Source organism: Haemaphysalis longicornis, unplaced genomic scaffold (assembly GCF_048455015.1).
Source record: "Haemaphysalis longicornis isolate Haplotype H1 unplaced genomic scaffold, Haemaphysalis longicornis Haplotype H1 scaffold_12, whole genome shotgun sequence".
Classification (NCBI taxonomy): domain Eukaryota; kingdom Metazoa; phylum Arthropoda; class Arachnida; order Ixodida; family Ixodidae; genus Haemaphysalis; species Haemaphysalis longicornis.
Genome location: NW_027526225.1, coordinates 83,436,267 through 83,454,158, shown reverse-complemented (window position 1 = coordinate 83,454,158; position 17,892 = coordinate 83,436,267). Strand labels below are relative to the sequence as shown.

General features: G+C 46.7%; 1 protein-coding gene across 1 annotated transcript in view; it reads left to right on the top strand.

Moving 5' to 3' along the window:
- The window catches only part of LOC144161704 (uncharacterized), a 277,618-nt gene that overhangs the window by 32,141 nt on the left and 227,585 nt on the right, over positions 1-17,892 (top strand). Inside the window, exon 2 of the mRNA XM_077692325.1 lies at positions 2,637-2,675. The gene's annotated coding sequence lies outside the window, so the exon portion shown is untranslated. The remainder of the gene's footprint in view (positions 1-2,636; positions 2,676-17,892) is intronic.

The following is a 17,892-nucleotide window of genomic DNA, read 5'->3' as shown; positions in this document are numbered from 1 at the left end:
GCGCGTCAACTGGCTTTGTTGCGGAGAGTGCCAACTGCGAGCATGCACCCCACTCGTGGTATGTATTTAATCTTGTTATGAAGAATCTCACCCAATGCAAGTTCTGATGTGGATATTGCTTTATGTGGCGATGTTTTTATTTTGACACGTTGTGTGGCTGCGTATATGGGTCATGGACGTACGCTCTTTCCTTACACTTTTCGAAAGATTCTTCGACGAGGAACTTCGGCTTTCATACGCGTCAAATAACAGAAGAGTGCGTTTGAAGAGGCAACTTAAACTGCTCAAGCTAAAGATCTCTCCGAGTATTTCTTGTGTATTTTGCGCTGATAAGTGGGTAAGAATGTACATTTTTTGTGCGAAATTACGGCCCACGTCTGCCAGTTTTACGGCAAATTTGTGAAGCCTGTTTTGTGAAGTAATTGCGTCATGCCTCATTCGTGAAGACTCTCGTACTTTCCTATCATAACTCGCATGAGCCGAGCAGGGGAATTTTACGGCTCGACGTTAACCCTAGCGTCGCACTTTGATGTGTACGTCGTAAACGAGTACCGAAGCTCGACCTGACTTAAACCTTCAATGAAACCGAGTCATAGGACGCTAGGCCAAACGTCACGCTTTGAGGACAAACGTCGTCAACCAACTGGAACCAATTAGGAAATGCTCTCATTGTACTTACGTCAAGCTGAGGCCATGGGTACCGGTTGATGTCGTAAGAGCTTGAAGCAGGCGTCGCATACCCGACATCTGCCGCTGCGACTCCAGAAAGTGATGCACACCCGCACAGTAGAACGTACCAGCAGTGGTGTATTGGAGAACATTTGATGAGGTTGGTGCATGCTAGGAAATCAATCAATCAATCAATCAATCAATCAATCAATCAATCAATCAATCAATCAATCAATCAATCAATCAATCAATCAATCAATCAATCAATCAATCAATCAATCAATCAATCAATCAATCAATCAATCAATCAATTCATTTTGGCCGCGTGCACTATGGAGGTAGGCCCCAATAAATCTGTGCCCCACTTAGCCTACTCGGAAGCCTGTCAAAGTGCTTAATACATAACCACTGGTCGACGCGTACCCAATGTAGGCAAAATACAACTTTGGTGCATTATAAAATACTAAATTGTCGCGAAAACAATAATACAAATTTTATCGCTAACTTCAAACAAATAATCGAAATATTCAGGAAAACACATGGAGCAGTGCGGCTCCCCAGCCCCTTTTCGGCGATTTTCAATGACGTCACATAATTTTGTTTGTGCGATTGGCGGACTCCGACCAAAGCCACCGCCAAAAAACATGATTGGGTCATTGTAGTGAGGCCTCTTGATCGCGTCTTTTGAATGCTAACATGCAGTTGAACCGCTGGTAGCTGTATTTCTAGCGCTGGCCCATATGACGTCATTTTTGCCCATATTACGAGACAACCAGCGCGAAATTTCAAAGTATCTTAACGTTTCTTGCGTTTTCTCGAGTAAAAAACGTCTTCCGCGGCTGGAACGGCGCTGAGTGAGAAACACGAAAATTGCTTTTTTATATAAAACAGAGCTTCTCTTCATGGCCCTTTTAAAAGCGACATAAGAAAGAACGTTAGCGGTTTTGCACGGTAATCCGTGGTTGACGCAGCCTAAACGCCTGTCAATCTTTTGTTTGTCATTGGAGAGTGCTAAGAATGAGTTCCAGTGATTTCTCGTATCCGCATTGTTGATGAGCCAGTTGTGCCGGTGTGCCAGAGGTGGAGTGCGCCAGAAAAGCCCGGCGGCGTATGCACGAAGTAATGGAGCCGAAAAGCGATGCTGGAAGAGTGCTGCGGCAGTGTCGTGGGCACGTCGTCCCTATATTTGTTGTATAACCATCTGTCAGCTTTTTTTCGATCGTCTGGGTGACCCCTGAGGTTCCCCGAACGCAGGGCCCTGCTCGCGTTGCGTGATGGCGGACTACTGGCCGTTTTTGTTCTGTCCGTCCTGTGCAGCCGCTTGACCAGAGGAGGAGGTGGATAATTAAACTCATAATAACCAGGTGGTGCAGAGGACTCATCGCGAGTGGGGCACCTCTACACTAGCCCGTAGCTAACCGGTGCGAGGCACCTTCACCGCACAATGCGCCCGGCCACAAAAACGTGTGGCTCGTAGCTGGACGATTCTGCCACTCGGTCACGTGACAGCAATCTTGTGGAAAGAACAGCACCTACCTTAGGGCAAATTACGCCGAAGTCAAAGCCTATGGTAGAAATGTAAAAAAAAAAAATCGCTCACGAGAAAAGTATGTATGAAGTAATTACACAGCCATGATTTTGTCTTCTTAATGTAAAAGCGCCCTTTTCATGTAAGGAAAAAAGCTACACATACCAAGGTGAAAGAATCTTGTGCCCCCCTGAAATTTTTAACAGCCTAAAAGCTTGTGCGGGAAAATCCCGAGTCGACCGCCAAATAAGTTGCGCACAGCCTTTGGGTGGTCGCTGTCGCTGTCTTCCCCATTTACATATCCGTTTCAAGCGTATGTTGCTTTAGCAAAAGACCTGCAGTCTTTGCATGGCTCCTTTAGAGATGGGATACGCGTTCATTGATGTCGTAGACAGAGAATGCGCGCGCTGACTTTGAATTGTTTCCATTCGTTTTACAGCGGTCCTCTCAACGACACCACACAGACGGGCACTGCAAGGTGAGGTGCTTCTCGCAAATCGAAATTCTTCGCCCCTGAATATTGCGGGGAATTCAAATTTTCATTGCCTTGATTTAAATGCACACCTAGCAGCAAGCTTCATTCAGCAAACGCATTGGAAGTGCGGGTCGGATCAAAACACCCCGACTTTTGGAAACTGAAAGAAAAAAAGAAGCGTATCTAAAGCGCACCTTCGCCCGGTCAAGAAGAAAAATATTAAGAGGAACACAAACCATTTGGGCGCCCCGTGACAGGAAGTCATTTCCACCACTAATATAGGGCCAGCATATATTGTTCAAAATGAGCTCCACCGAGGCTTGGGAATTCAGCCATCTCTGGCTGAGCGATTTTCTACGCCCCCAGTTCCGCTGTCACTTTCATAAATTCTTCCTTCTCGGTTCTTTGGTGTAGAATAATTGAACCATAGCCCGCGCTAGGTGACCGGGGATTTTCTGAATTATAGAAGAGCACTTCCGCTAAGGTTAATGGGCGAGCGAAAGCAGGCTTTATCGGATGTCTCGGCGCTGTGTTAATTCGTGGGCCCGCATATAAAGGTGCGCTAATGACAGGCTACTTGAGCATGCGCACCTAATGCAGATGATGAGCCAACTTAAGCTGTTCATCTAAAGCACAATCTGAGCCCCCATCAGGGCTGTGGGTGATTACTAGAGGCTGGATTTATAGACTTTAAAATGCACGTGTTCGGTGCCAGAAATATGCTGAAAACAGCATGCCAGTTAGGCTTCAAATGTCGTGACTATAGGCACCATAAATGTTTACATAAACGCAAGGAATTTCAAACGAAGACGTGCGGGATTTGCATCTACGACCGGAAAACCAACAATGTTATTCTTTACGGTGGCACAAAGGCTCCAACAGCTGAACATAGCCGCGTTCAATCGCTTCATAAAACTGCTGGACTGATGGTGATTCATTGGCTTAATTCAACGAGCGCACTGCTCACATTTATATTCAATGACCACTGTCGATCGCTTGCTCGAACATCGCGTATATTGAAACAGGAATGAAAGTAAATCCTTGAGAGCAAGAAGTTCTCATTAAAAACGCTACTTTATGTCTGTCTGGCGCAATTTAAGTACAGCACAACAAAAACCGATATAAATAACCGCAAGAGAGATGACTATTTAGTAAGAAGTTAACGCGCTTTTGCATGAGGACTGTTCGGTATACCTCTAGCAATTTTTTCGTGTAGGATGATATCTAAATTGTTTAGGGAAAATGTCCCGACACTGACAAATACACTTCCACGCATTTGAGAGAATTTGAAAAGGCGTTTATCAGCCGACCAGTAATTTTGATAGAAAAGTGCGTTTTAGAGCCCGTCGTTAGTTTGAATTTTAAAGGAACCCTGCAACACTTTTTTCGACTTTTTTTGACATCATAAATGCTTGCAGAACGTTGTCACTCAAACCACCCGGTGCTTATATTAGGGTGTCGCAAAGTACCTCAGCCAGAAATTACTGCTCTATGCCCATCAGATAACTTGTAAACTCGCTCAAACGATTGTCCTCTCTTTCCCGTTCTTGACGTTCTTCGACGGCTCGAATTACGTCACTAAGGCCATGTAGCGGCAGGTGGCCGGTTTTTCTTCAGTTGCAGTAATGAACGCTTTTCGATAGCAACTTAAAAAATAGACTCAAAAACAAAGCATAAATGGAAGGTGTATCTTTTGCGACGAGCAAATCATGCAGTGCCGCTCCGTGCTGGCGATGACTACAGCTTTCGCAGTGGTTCCAGACGCGAAGGGAAGAGTGAAAGCGCTTATCGAAAGCGTTGCAGGGTCCCTTTTGAGGCGTAAGGAACTGCAGGTGCGGGTTCGCCGTTGGGTCGTCAATATAGGAATGATCTGCCTACAAAGGTGCGTTCAATGTTTACCGTGTAGGGACGCAGCCCCTACGTGCGCCCGCGGATTGCGCGCGTGTGCGATGAACAGTGAGCCGCAACGAACACGTGTAGGGCAAGTAACGCCGGAGCATGCGCACAACGAACCGAGGAGCTTTAAAGCGGCGCTCACAGGAGCAGCTGGACAGTGCGCACCGAGGGACACGCGCACCGAGCCACGACCATGACGCCCGGACCGCGAGGAGCAACCAGCGTCCGCGGCGGACGCTCTTCACCCGACGTCGGCACAAGTGAACGTCGTCGTGAGTGTACAGCACCATGCTGTACCTTTCTGGACAAGCAGGGTTTCAACCACCGCGATGTTTTCTTTACGCGCTTTCGGCGTTTGCTTGCTGTGCTCTCTTTTTATTGCCTCCCAACCTGCTTTGTTTGTTTTTTCGTGTTTTGGTTTTCCCGGAATAAACCGGTGATTTGTTCTCGTGCGGATCGGCGTTACTTCGTCGGGCAGGTTCGGGCTCGCGAACCCTTTACGCTCGAAGGGGGATCCTTCAACCGTTATGTTGAAAATAGAGTTGTATTTGTGTATGCTTCTGGAAACGAAAATTCGAATGCGCATGTTTGAAGAAATCTATTTGGAGACCACGTGGAGCGTACTCAAACAATCGCTGTAAGCATTGTGGAAACAATAAAAAACTTCCACTATGTCCAGATTTCTGGGTTCAAAATTGTGCCTCTTGTAACTAAAAAAGACCGTTCAATTCCACTGCTGTAACGGTTGTTTTTCAGGCCATGGTTGAACTAGACGACTAGGTTGAACCCCACATTGTTTCGAACAGTCAATGCTGGCCAGTAACATGAATAAAGATCTCAAAGTGCACGTGAAAACGAAAACGGAAACTTAATATTGTTCATATAGGCGCCAGGTCTGAAAATAGGCATTTATAGGCACTGAAGCTTGGCGCCTTACTAAACAACTTGAAAGCAAACTTAGGTCGGCATAGCGTGTCATGGAAAGAAGAATGATAGGAGTAACGTTGAGGTAGAAGAGAAGAGATCCTTGGATCAGAGAACAAACTAGAGTAGAATATATCGTAGTTCAAATAAAGAAAAAGAAATTGATCTGGGCTGGACACGTAGTTGGGCGAAACGACCACCGGTGTACTTAGGTGTACTTAGGAAAGACGGGACTAGAAGGAAAAGGACGATTTCTCGATGTAGAAACAAAACAAGGAATCTCAGAGGCAAATGATGACCTCGAGCAATGCCGGACAGGAGCGGTTGGAGGTCGATGGCAGAGGCCCTCGTCCTGCAGTGGGCCTAGTGGGCTGTTGTTGTTGTTGTTGATGATTATGATGATAAAAACGTCATCAAAGCCGTTCTTAACCTCTTCATCATGCACATATATCAAATAGGGGTGATAGGAGCGAAAGTTACGAAATTTGCCAAAATCTGGTCTCTCACCCTTCACCTGTCTCATGATGGCTTGTGAATGTCTCCGCTTTTTGGCCACAACAGAAGGCCACATCGGAGGGAACAGATGTCCACGTGGAAGCAGCCTGTACGCTGCGTCATTTGCGAACCCTTCACTATACATGAATTCCCCATACCTTAGCGGTAAATACATGTCGACAGCCTCGGGAGACCACGGTGGTGTGGGATAGGCGGTGAGGCAGTGGATGTGGTAAGGGAATATATTATCCACATAGGCCAAGTAGTGACCTCGGATCCGAATCAGGAGGCACATATAATTAGAAGGATAAGAATGGGGTGGAGAGCATTCGGCAGGCGTTCTCACATAATGAATGGTTGCCTACCATTGTCTCTGAAGAGGGAAGTGTATGACAGTTGCGTATTACCGGTACTCACTTACGCGGCAGAAACTTGGAGGCTCACTAAAAGGGTTCAACTTAAATTGTCGACGACTCAGCGAGCAATGTAACGGAAGATGATAGGTGTAACATCAAGGGACAAGAAGAGAGCGGAGTGGGTCAGGGAACAAACGCGTGTTCCCTGCGTGTTATAGCGCGAACATAGAATGTTCGTGCTATAAAACAATAATTGTAATCCAAAGAGGCGGGCCGCAGTACAGCGATACAGTTGCTGTTGCTCCCAGCCTGTCTGTATTGTGCAAAATTCCGGCTAGTAAAATTGTCACTGTACGTATACATGTTAGGCTGTGTTCAGACTACCGACGTAAAAGACATCGTGGTCTATGGACGTAAACGAATCACGTGTCATGCAATTCGGTTGGCGGAGACGTGAAATGACGTCATGTTTTAAAGTTATTACGATAGTTGCGGCAGCAGTCTGAACCCAGCCTTATAGAATGAATGCGTTGCGTTACGAACACGGTTTAGAGAAACTACAGAGATACGTTAAGAAATTAGTTGACACGGTTCGTGCGTAACAGTTGACAGCAGCGTTGGATGAGCCAGACCAGCCACAACTAATCCATTTTCTCGTGGCCTGGGCACGTTTTTGCGAATTTGGTCTTTCTAGCGGCGTTCGCATATTAATCGCGTTGCTCGGTGCCTGCTTTTTTTTCGCTTGTGGTGCAGTAAGTACTTTGAAAGTGGCGCGGTAGCTGCTGCGCAAGAGTGCACGCTCCGATGGGTGCTTCTCTGTGCGGACCGATTAATCCCACTCTCCGTCCACACAGCTTCCGCTCATTCGGGCGTCGGATCGATACCGCACGTGAAGGGACTCATAAACACCGAAGGGGAACAAACTCGGGAGCCCTCCCACGCAACGGCGGCCGGTGGAGTTCCCTGGGAAGAGCTCGGTGGAAATTATATTAGCCACTGATGTCTTCATAAACGCGATGCACACGAGTGAGCCGAGCAATGTGCCACCGATTCTGCGCGGTGTTCTGGCATGCATTTTTCGCTACTGGCTGTGTTTATGGCGCTGCTTGGGCGCTGCTTGCATTGTGTTGAAATTCGCTCTGTCCTCGCGCAAAGACGCTGACAGAGCTGGCTCGCGAGTAGCTCGGCGGCGAAGCCGATATGTCACGGCGGTTTTTCTTGTTGACCCGGGTAAATCCTGTTTACTTTTTTTTTTACTCGCTGTTGACTTTCAGTATAGGTGGTATTCACTGAAAAATTTAGCTATCAATTTCTTCGCTTGGCAACACTTGAAACGGCCGCGAACATGGCTTTGGCGCTGTTGTCCAATGTTTACAAAGAAAATGTCACGCTTGCAGAGATACAAGCAGACGTTCTCACACGGAACAGGAATTTGGGGGAAGGAACCATTGGCGACTTCTTCAGTTGTATTTAAATGAAATAAAGTTCGTTTTTGCAACTCGCGGAATAGTCCGGACTCCTCCTTTTATGGGGGACTGTTTTGATTTTCTCTCCAGGTCCGACAAATCGGTCGGCTACAGTATTGTGCAGACACAGAACGTTTGCACCAATAAACCAAATTGTAATACAAAAGAGGCGGGCAGTGAAACAGTGAAACAGTTACTATATTGTTGTTGTACTGTCTGTGTTGCACAAAATTCCGCTAACAGTATTGTCACTGCACTACACGTTATATTGAATGCATTTCGTTACAAACACGGTTTACAGAAGCGATAGAGATACGTTAAGAAATTAGTTGACATAGTTTGTGCGTAGCAGTTAACAGCAGCGTTCGGTGACCCAGACCAGCCACAACTAATCCATTTCCTCGTGGCCTGGGCACGTTTCCGCGAATTGGCTTCTTGAAGCGGCGTTCGCATATTAATCGTGTTGCTTGGTGCGGGCTTTTTTTTTTTTTTTCGCTGTGGCTGAGTGCTTTGAGAGTGGCGCGGTAGCTGCTACGCAGGCGTGCGCGGTCGGATCGGTACTTCATGGTGCGGACCGAATAATCCTAATCCTCGTCCACGTAGCTTCTGCTCATCCGGACGTCGGATCGATACCGCACGTGGAGGGACTCATAAACACCGAAGGGGAAGACACTCGGCAGCCCTCCCACGCAACGGCAGCCGGTGGAGTTCCTGGGGATGAGCTCGGGGGAAATTACATTAGCCACTGCTATCTTTATGAAAGCGATGCACACGAGTGAGCCGACAAACGTGCCACCAATTCTGCGTGGTGTATGGCACTCAATTACAGCTTTTGGCAGTGTTTAGGGCGCTGCTTGGGCGCTGGTGGCATTCTGTTGAAATTCCCTGTCTCTCCTATCGTGAAGGTGCTGGCAATGGTGGCTCACGAATGGCTCGGCGGCGAAGCAGATGTGTCACGGCGGTTTTTCTTGTTCACCTGGGTAGAGCCTGTTTTTATTTTTTTGGACCCGGTGTCGCCTTACAGTTTAGATGATATTCACTGAAAAGTTGAGCTGTAGATTTCTTCGCCTGGCAACACTGGAAACGGCCACGGACATGGCCGAAGTGCGACGGTCATGGCGTAGCTTATGCCAGTGCGCCCGCACGCCGCAAAAAAAAAAAAAAAAAAAAAAAAAAAAACAACGGGGTGCGTTGTTTGCTCTCTTTCAACCCGATTCTCAACGGTGGGGTCAACAGAGAAGTTATTGTTCGCACTCACATTGGAGTCGAGGCATTACTCTGCGTTTAGTGGGGTAGATTTGGGAACGTCCAACACACATCGTGTGCTTAGCACAGACAAGTACCGCCATCTCCCGGAGCCCGACGTAACCAGCGACGGCGCACTCACGAGGTTGCCTGCATGCGTGCGACGTATGTGCGGTGTGCGGTGCCGATCGTGCCACTATGGCGCACATGTTATGGAACTATGCAGTAGAAGACAGTGCTACGGACGTGGAGTGAATACAGCCTATAAGTACAAACTTATAGGAATTCGGCTTTTATTTTTACAGCGTTGGCTACCGCATGTAGGATGATGGCTGTTCGTCATGTCCGTGTGGCGGTGCAGGGGTTGTATGGTCGAATGACGTCGCTAATGATTCATTGCTAATACGATACTCCTAAGTACTGAAAACGACATGTCATTGATAAGAACACTGTCTTACGCTTACTTGCGGATGATTTCTTAATTTATTGTCGCCTCAACGATACCAAGGGCAAGAAGTTGTTACACAATGGCTTGCAATAATTTACTAATGGAGAGTATGAATGGAGCATTTGTGAATGGGGCGTGTAATGAAGCTGTTTAAATCTGCCTACATGCCTGCATCTAGCAGCACAACCATGAACCCTACAATCAATCAATTTCGTACATGTGATTGATTGTAGGGTTTAGATGGAGGCGAAAAGCTAAAACGCCCGTGTGTACGAGATTTTGGCGGGCGTTAAAGATCCCCAGGTGGTCAAAATTAATCCGGAGTCCTCCACGACGGTGCGCCTCATAGCCTGCGCTGCGGCGGCGAGTTGAACCCCACCATCAATCGATTATAGGGTTTAACGCGCCGACGCAACGCAGGCGATGAGGCACGCCGTAGTGGAGGGCTCAGGGTTAATTTGGCCACCTGGGGATCTTTAACGCCCGCCGAAATCTCGTACACACGGGCGTTTTTTTTTTTTTTTTTGCTTTTTGCCTCTATTACTAAGCGGCCGCCGCGGCCGGGAATCGAACCCGTGTCCTCGTGCTCAGCAGCACAACGCCTTAGCCACTCAGCCACCGCGGCGGGGGATTTTTTTTTTCACGTAAAACTACGCTTGACTGCATCAAAACTTCTTTCAGGCTCAGTTGCCGAAACCCACTCACAACTGAATCTTTCGAACACGAACAGACGTCATGTGTTTGTTCGATGCATTGTTTGCTTAATCCTGCAACTGTCATTTTGCATTAGTTGAAAACTATTACTACACCACTACATCACTATGTCCCGAATAAGTTCGCAATGACTAACTCGTGAAGAAGTAGCTTACCTTACAGAATTATAAAGAGCCCTCCCTGCACCCCGTGGTCCCCTACACTACGCATCTCCTTCCCCCCTTTATTGTACATGCGCACTATATTCGGCGATTTTCTTCCAGGGCGAAGCGTTGGTTGTTGGAGCACTGTGTACGTCTCCTACATCTCTTTCCCTGTCTAGAGCGTAAACGTTTTTGTTGTATCATTTTAGGATGTACAACGCTCTTAAAGAACGCGAGGGTCTCCTATCTGTTGGCTAGGCCGGGTGCAGACTGTTGCCGCAACTCTCTTAATATCTTTAAAGAATGACATTATTTCACGTCTCAGCCAACCGAACTGCGTAACCTGAACCGAACTGCATAGCCTAAGGCTATGTTCAGACTACCAACGTAACAGCCATATCGCGAGCTGTGGACGTAAAAAAACGGCGTGCCACAGAGTTAGCTTGGGTGAGACGCGAAATGACGTCATTCTCTAGAGGAAACACGACAGTTGCGGCAACAGTCTGAACCCGGACTTACGCGCGTCTGCGTTCCATATGCACGTGTCGTTGGCATTAGCCTCACTCGCAACGGTTTCTCTCATGACATCTTCGTAGCATTCGCCCCAAACAACTCCCGGGACGTTCACCAGTATTTGGCGCGCGATATCTGCGACAAAGATTTCCCACAGGAGTTGCGGATTATGTTTGGAGGCCGCTTTCGCCATTGCCTCTCTCAGGAAGCAGGTAGCGTCGGCAGAAGCGGTGATCAATTTTGTTTCGATGCTCTCAGAATTGGTGCGCCTCCGCGTCTCGCTGAGGGCGACAGCGAAACCGCTCGCTTCTTGGTCCTTGTCAATACACGATTTTTCGCTCCCGGGGGGCAGTGGAGTCTCGTTATCCGGAGTGGGAACGCCGCTTTCCTCCATCCTTGACACGAAAGAGCCCGCCTCTTGTGCTAGAACCCCACGCACTGCTGAGAGGGATAAAAAGACCGACGGAAAATTTCTTCGTTGGCTCATTTTTAATGATAAAGCCTAATCCTAATAGTTCCGCATTTCGTGTGCTTATAATCATTCTTTTTTTCTGGGCCTTCTTTCCTTCTCCTTTGATCTTCATTATCTCTGTAAACTGGGCTCGGAATATCAAGCTAATATTAAAGCGAGGTTTTAGCAATTAATCATCTCCTGCAGGGGTTTTTCGTTTCGTTTTGTGGCACTTTCTTTTATTCGGATCAATTTCTCGGTCTTATTACTAAAAAGCCAGCAGTTATTTAGTTTCCGCACATTTCATTCGCCGCGCGTGCACCAAAGCAGATTTTATAGATACTTTTTCTTACTGAACTGCATTTACACCACACTTTCTTGAGGCTTTATTGCACTTGCTTTTTTTCACTCTATTTCAGAGAAATATGTACTTGACTTGTATATGTATATCAGGAATTGCTTCACATTTCCCGCCGCCATGAAGTATGTCGGATACAAGTTTTGCACCATCACCGAGGTTACCCCGAGTTGTGGTTACTCCGCGTTACACCGAGTTTTGGTTAACCCTAGCTATTGTTATCCCACATTACCCCCAGTTGTGGTTACCCGAGTTTTGGTTAACCCTAGCTGTTGTTACCCCAGATTACCCCGAGTTGTGGTTACCCCGAGTTACCCCGTGTTGTGCTGTTGAGCCGAACGGCACACGTGCTATCCCGGCCGTGGTGGCTGCTTTTCTGATGGAGGCCAAAAGCGAAAACGCCCGCGTGTTCGAGATTTCGGCGCGCCCCTAAAGATCCCTAGGTGATCAAAGTTAATCCGGAGCCCTCCACTTTGGCGTGCCCCATAGCCCCCGGGTGTAGCCTCGGCGCGCTAAACACCACAATCCGCTACAATAAAGCTCTCTCTCTCTCTCTCTCTCTCTCTCTCTCTCTCTCTCTCTCTCTCTCTCTCTCTCTCCTCTCTCTCTCTCTCTCTCTCTCCTATATATATATATATATATATATATATATATATATATATATATATATATATATATATATATATATATATATATATATATATATATATATATATATATATATATATATATATCTCTCTCTCTATATATATATATATATATATATATATATATATATATATATAATATATATATATATATATCGCTCTCGCTCTCTCTCGCTCTCTCTCTCGCTCGCCCTCTCTCTCTCTATCAATCTCTCTCTCTATCTCCCTCTCTCTCTCTGTCTCTCTCTCTCGCTCTCTCTCTCTCTCTCTATATATATATATATATATATATATATATCGCTCTCTCTCTCTCTATCTCTCTTTCTCTCTCTCTCTCTCTCTCTCTCTCTCTCTCTCTCTCTCTCTCTCTCTCTCTCTCTCTCTCTCTCTCTCTCTCTCTCTCTCTCTCTCTCTCTCTCTCTCTCTCTCTCTCTCAACCAGTTACTCATTTCCGAGCTGACAATTCACCCTGCAAAAGGCCGACCTAGTGAATGCATCGTGGCCTTCGACTTAGAATTACACGTCAGAGACATTTATTGAGGCTTGCAGGAGTAATTTAAGCGTGCTAATAACAGAAGAAACAAACCAGGTTTGCGCCAATAGCGAATATGTGCGCTTGCAAGGGTGAACAAGGAACCTAAAGAGAAGGAGGAAGCAATCTTCCCCGTGTGTGCGCACCGGCAACCTAAAAGAGGAGAATTTCCCTTGCGTCGGTGCGGTAATCCCTACAGTCAATTAAAAGCGGAGAATAAAGTAAAAAAAAACTATGCTATGGAAAAGGGATCATGACGATGGTCGTGAGAGGACGCAATCGCAGTGTGAAAGAACTACGGGAATACCTTGAACATGCTCATACTGAAAGTAGCAGGACATGCCTGATATGTAGGCTAACCAGGGTGATTGGGCGAGCTTTTGAGTTATGGTAGCACAGAGAAGAAAGAAATGGCACAAAGCAAATAAGGATAATAAGGTAGATAATAAGACAATGAAATCCCAGTACTGGAGTCCTACATGACTAATATGACCATGCTAGCTACAAAAGTTGCAAAGCACGGCTGCACAAATAGCGCGCACGCGTTGCTAACTCTGGTGACTGGCTAATACCCTCAGTCAAAGTGACAGGCAGAAGAAAATGACGCAATCAGAAACGGATAAGGACGATAGCAACGAGAGGAAGATGGCAGCACTGGACACGTTTCCCGTCCAGTCCGTGCTGCCTCTACTCGGTCAACTGTGAAGCGCCTTCCTCGGCTGCAGCTGCGAATCATGGTCACCCGTGGAAGGACCCCTCAGAAAAAGCTGGTAGTGAACGGAAAAACGCCGCACTGAGAGCAAAGAGGCAGGCTGCAGCTAAAACAAAACCACCGCCAATTGACACTACCGCAGCCGTAACGACGCCAAGATCACACGCGAGGCATGTGTCCCTCTAGCGACGACGATATTGTCGCAGCAGAGTATGTCATAATCACGACAAACCTACCATTAGGCATAGAGAATTGCGCTGCTGTGGATTTATAGCATTTTTGCATACGTTATGGCTAACAAGATTTGTTCCCTATTGGTAATTTAAAACCACTGCTATTTTGCAGTACGAAATAAATAACATTTCTCCAACCTACTTTACGTTGTTGACAGACACGAAAAAATAATATAGCAAAGGCGGACATTCTTCGTCACGCAGCACGCGGCTTCGTCGTTTCTCACTTAATCCTCCCGTGCAATCTCCCTACTCCCGCGGTTCCACTGCACTTCCCACCTTGTCTCTGCTACTCACGCGCTAGGATTTCATTGGAAGGGAGGTTAGCCCCCGGATGGACGAGCAAAGGACGGAGATCTGATCCTGTGGAATGCACTCGCAAGTGCGGGAAGCATGACATTTTGGGTAGAACGTTGAAAGAAGAAAGGCTGAAGCGTTTTCTCGTGCAAAAATTAAATCACCCTTTTTCTTAGCGTTCCAAGGCCTTAACACAGCGTTGAACGCTGCGAGAAGTGAGTTGCCTGACAACTTCTGTCGCATTGGCCGAACGGAATAGAACTGGCGAGAATAGTTGGGTCAGTGGCAAAAGACTGAAATTGTGGTCGAGTTTGGCGACGCCTGTAGGGCCTATGGTGTCAGTTTCTATCTCGCGGCTAGAACCGTTTCCGGACCAAAAAAATTTGAGGTGTGCGCCTCAGACTTCCTCGCCTTTTGTGAGGGGGTGTCGGAATAGCGCGGCTCCTCACGCAGTTCTTCGCTGTCCCTCAGAGCAAGGGGCGCCAATCCTTTTCTAATAAAATTGCTGCCGCCAACATTATGTACCCACGGTGTTCACAATGAGAGACATTACTTCCGTTTACAGCATTGGTTACCCTAGGAAGAACGTCGGCTGTCCGTAGTGTTCGCGCCAATATTGCCCTCACCGTCAGGAGTATCGACGCCTTTCTTGACAGGGCGCTTCACAACAACTATAAATATTATCATCATCATCACTTATGGTGCGCTTTAAGTAGCAAAGTAGAGTGACCAGCGAAGAAACCTTTCTACAGCAGCGGCTGATTATAATATTTTTTGATAAGTGTCATAGGAATTTATTAAAATTTATGATAATTTATGCCGTACTTTATCAAAAGCTGCGAGACAAACCTGTGCTAAACAATTGCATTACGGCGAAGTAGTTTTCCTGGCAATTTTGCAACAGCGCCGCTGTGAGCTAGAAATCTTTATAGCAGAAAGAACGCTTTCAGTCATGCTAATGGCTTGAAACCTCGAGACAAAAAAAAAGCGAGCACCAAAATAATTACTACACTTCTCCGATTATTGAAATCTTCACCGCATGCTTTAAAAACAGTAGTAGGTACGGTGTCGCACCCTCTCAGGCTATAACATGTAGTCAAGCGTGGAGGGGCAGGGTCCGGTTCGCCGCTGCTACAGAAAAATGTAATCATCTACGGGGAGAAGGAGTATAATGCCTGGTTACTGAAGGATATTCGGGATGGCGCCTAGTAAAGTGGGCAAGTCCTCCATTCTGATGTTGAAAAGTAGGGGAGACACTACCGACCCCTGGGGTGTACCTCTTGGCTTGATTGGGCATGTTTTTTTTAATTGGATGTGTCCCATGCACACTGTTGCCGTGCGAAAAGTAAGAAATGAGGCTAAGTACAGATATGAATCCTATCAATATTTAGGAATGTAGACTTGTTTATTGAAATAAATAGGAAGTCTTAGCAACAGGCTCACCACGCCTACATGAAAATTTAATTATCTACGGGGAGAAAATGGGATTAAGCCAAGTTACTTCATGTGTGTCCGTTTCCCCTTACTGCTGTGACACCGGCGGGCCACGAAACACGGCTATGTACGTTATTGTGTAGTTCGGAACAGAAGAGAACAGTCTAGCCCCTCGATAGAAAAGGGAGGTAAAGATTTTTGCGAAGCTTTTAAGAGATGATGCCACCTGCTTGAAAGCCCTCCTATTCATTTCAAAACAAAAAGAGAGAAAAAAAATACAACCCTACAATTTTAAAATAGATAGGCTCCATGGAAGCTCTAACATCAGAAAATGCGGGCCTGACACGTGACGCATTTTGTAGAGGGATTTCGGGCTAAAAGCATTTTAGTGGACTTCGACGCGATCCCAGGTCACGCTGGTTGAAGTAAACATCATTCAGAAGAGTCCGCGAACATGTGCTTTTATAGAAGCTTGTACGAATCTCTTGCACTGGCCGACGTATTACTTCAACTAATGGTGTCTTTAACGAGGCTAACTCAATTAGAGCGTCTTCGCTTATTCTTCAAAAATGAAGAAAACCCAAGACCCAGTCCAAACAACGCGCAACTTACCGTTCACAAGTTACTGCCGCCGAGCATGCTACCCGATAACCATGCCACAATGTACTAAAGAGGATATTTCTTTAAGAGAGTTAAAGGGAATTCAGCACGTATTTTATACTTTAGTGTATAGCGCGCTTCCTTTGCGCGCTTCCTTTGCTTGCTCAGGACGCCTTCAGGATGACAAGCCAGGGTGGCCAGGGACAGCTGCAGACAGTGAACCGGTGAACCGGTGAACCGGTGAACCGGTAACCGCGTGCATGCAAGTGCAGCTGGATTCCCAAAGGCACAAAGGTCACCGCCAGAGGGATGAATATCTGTCGCCTCGTTCCGATTACGCAAGAGAGTCTGAGTCGGTTCCAACCTAACGCACATGCAAACAACCTGTATCGAAGCGAGTTCAGGTGTGTTCCCCGAAGCGATTTTTAAGCTTATTAACGCTTTCTACCCTCTATTGATGGACGCAAGGCGAACAACAGCATTGGGTTGTATCCGAATGGCTCAACTGTCGTGTAATCTTGCCAGCATTTCTGAACCTGGGTTCGAATTGGCTTTCTTCCCTTTTTTGCTTGTATTTCCGTTGGCAAACCGTCCTCACCAGGCGCCGATCCAGTTTTAATTTCTGTTTTAAATGTCGTAAAGGTCCGAACAGGTTACGTCTTTCAGTATTTGGCAGTGTCTGTCACTCCATTCAGCCACCCGACCAAAGTGAAACAAAAGCTGCGCAATAGTCTTATATACCCACAGCCAAATCTAAACGTCTAAGTCCGGTGTCAGTGTTCATACTTGTCGACATTGTTGAACAAGAACAAGACATTACTCAAATATAAGGCAGAAAATCAACACACAAGTGTTATTTGCAGTGTTCCTTTATTAAAAAAGTTCACAGATGCTTAGTTTTTCCAATAGGAAATCACATATTACATCAACTGCAGAAAACCGTCGCCTGCTGTACCCGGCGATACTAAAGCTCCTGGCGACATTTAAGAAATCAAACGAAGACAGCAACGAAAGGTTCCACAACGTAGGATTGACGTTCGGCTTGGAACGCTCGTGGAGAAGGCCAACGTGGTTCTATAAACGTTGTAGTACGTTGCCTCAACTCACACGCCTCTCCGCTGTACGGCAGCGCTTACAGCGAGGCACCAGACTTGGAGCAGTGGAACGCGGTAAATTTAAATTGACCTGAGCAAACACCTAGCGTGTTATCTCTGGAGGAACGAGACGGGAGAGGAACAGCATGAGAGGTGAACGGGAAAGAGAAGGGATGCATTTACTTGGCATGGGCGTCAGTCAGCTATTGTCTTTCGTCGACATTTGCCACAAAAAGGGCAGATACGCGGCCATTTTTTCTTCTGGATTCCAAGAATGGCCGACTGACGAGAGGGTAACAGATTCGGTTTAAAATTAAGAGACACTTTTGGGTAAGCGAAAATCGGCATTGAGCTTCTGCTCGCATGAGTCGTCGTCATTGGTCAATCTCTAAGGAGGGCGCGTGCGCGAGATTGTTATTAGTCTTTTTTTTCAGCCTTAACGTTTAGTCGATCAGCCCAGCGACGTGTAAAGCAAGCCGAACTCGTTGTGCCTTAATTTTCGAGTACCTGTTGACGTTCTATTTCGAGGCATGAAGCTAGGCTTAAGCGGACGCACGCCTAACGGGGGAGTCAGCTAGGCCTACACATGCCTGCATTCACCGCCACGTGATGCCTCACAGCCCATGCGGATTTGAGGCCGGTGCACACACAGGTTCGCAGCC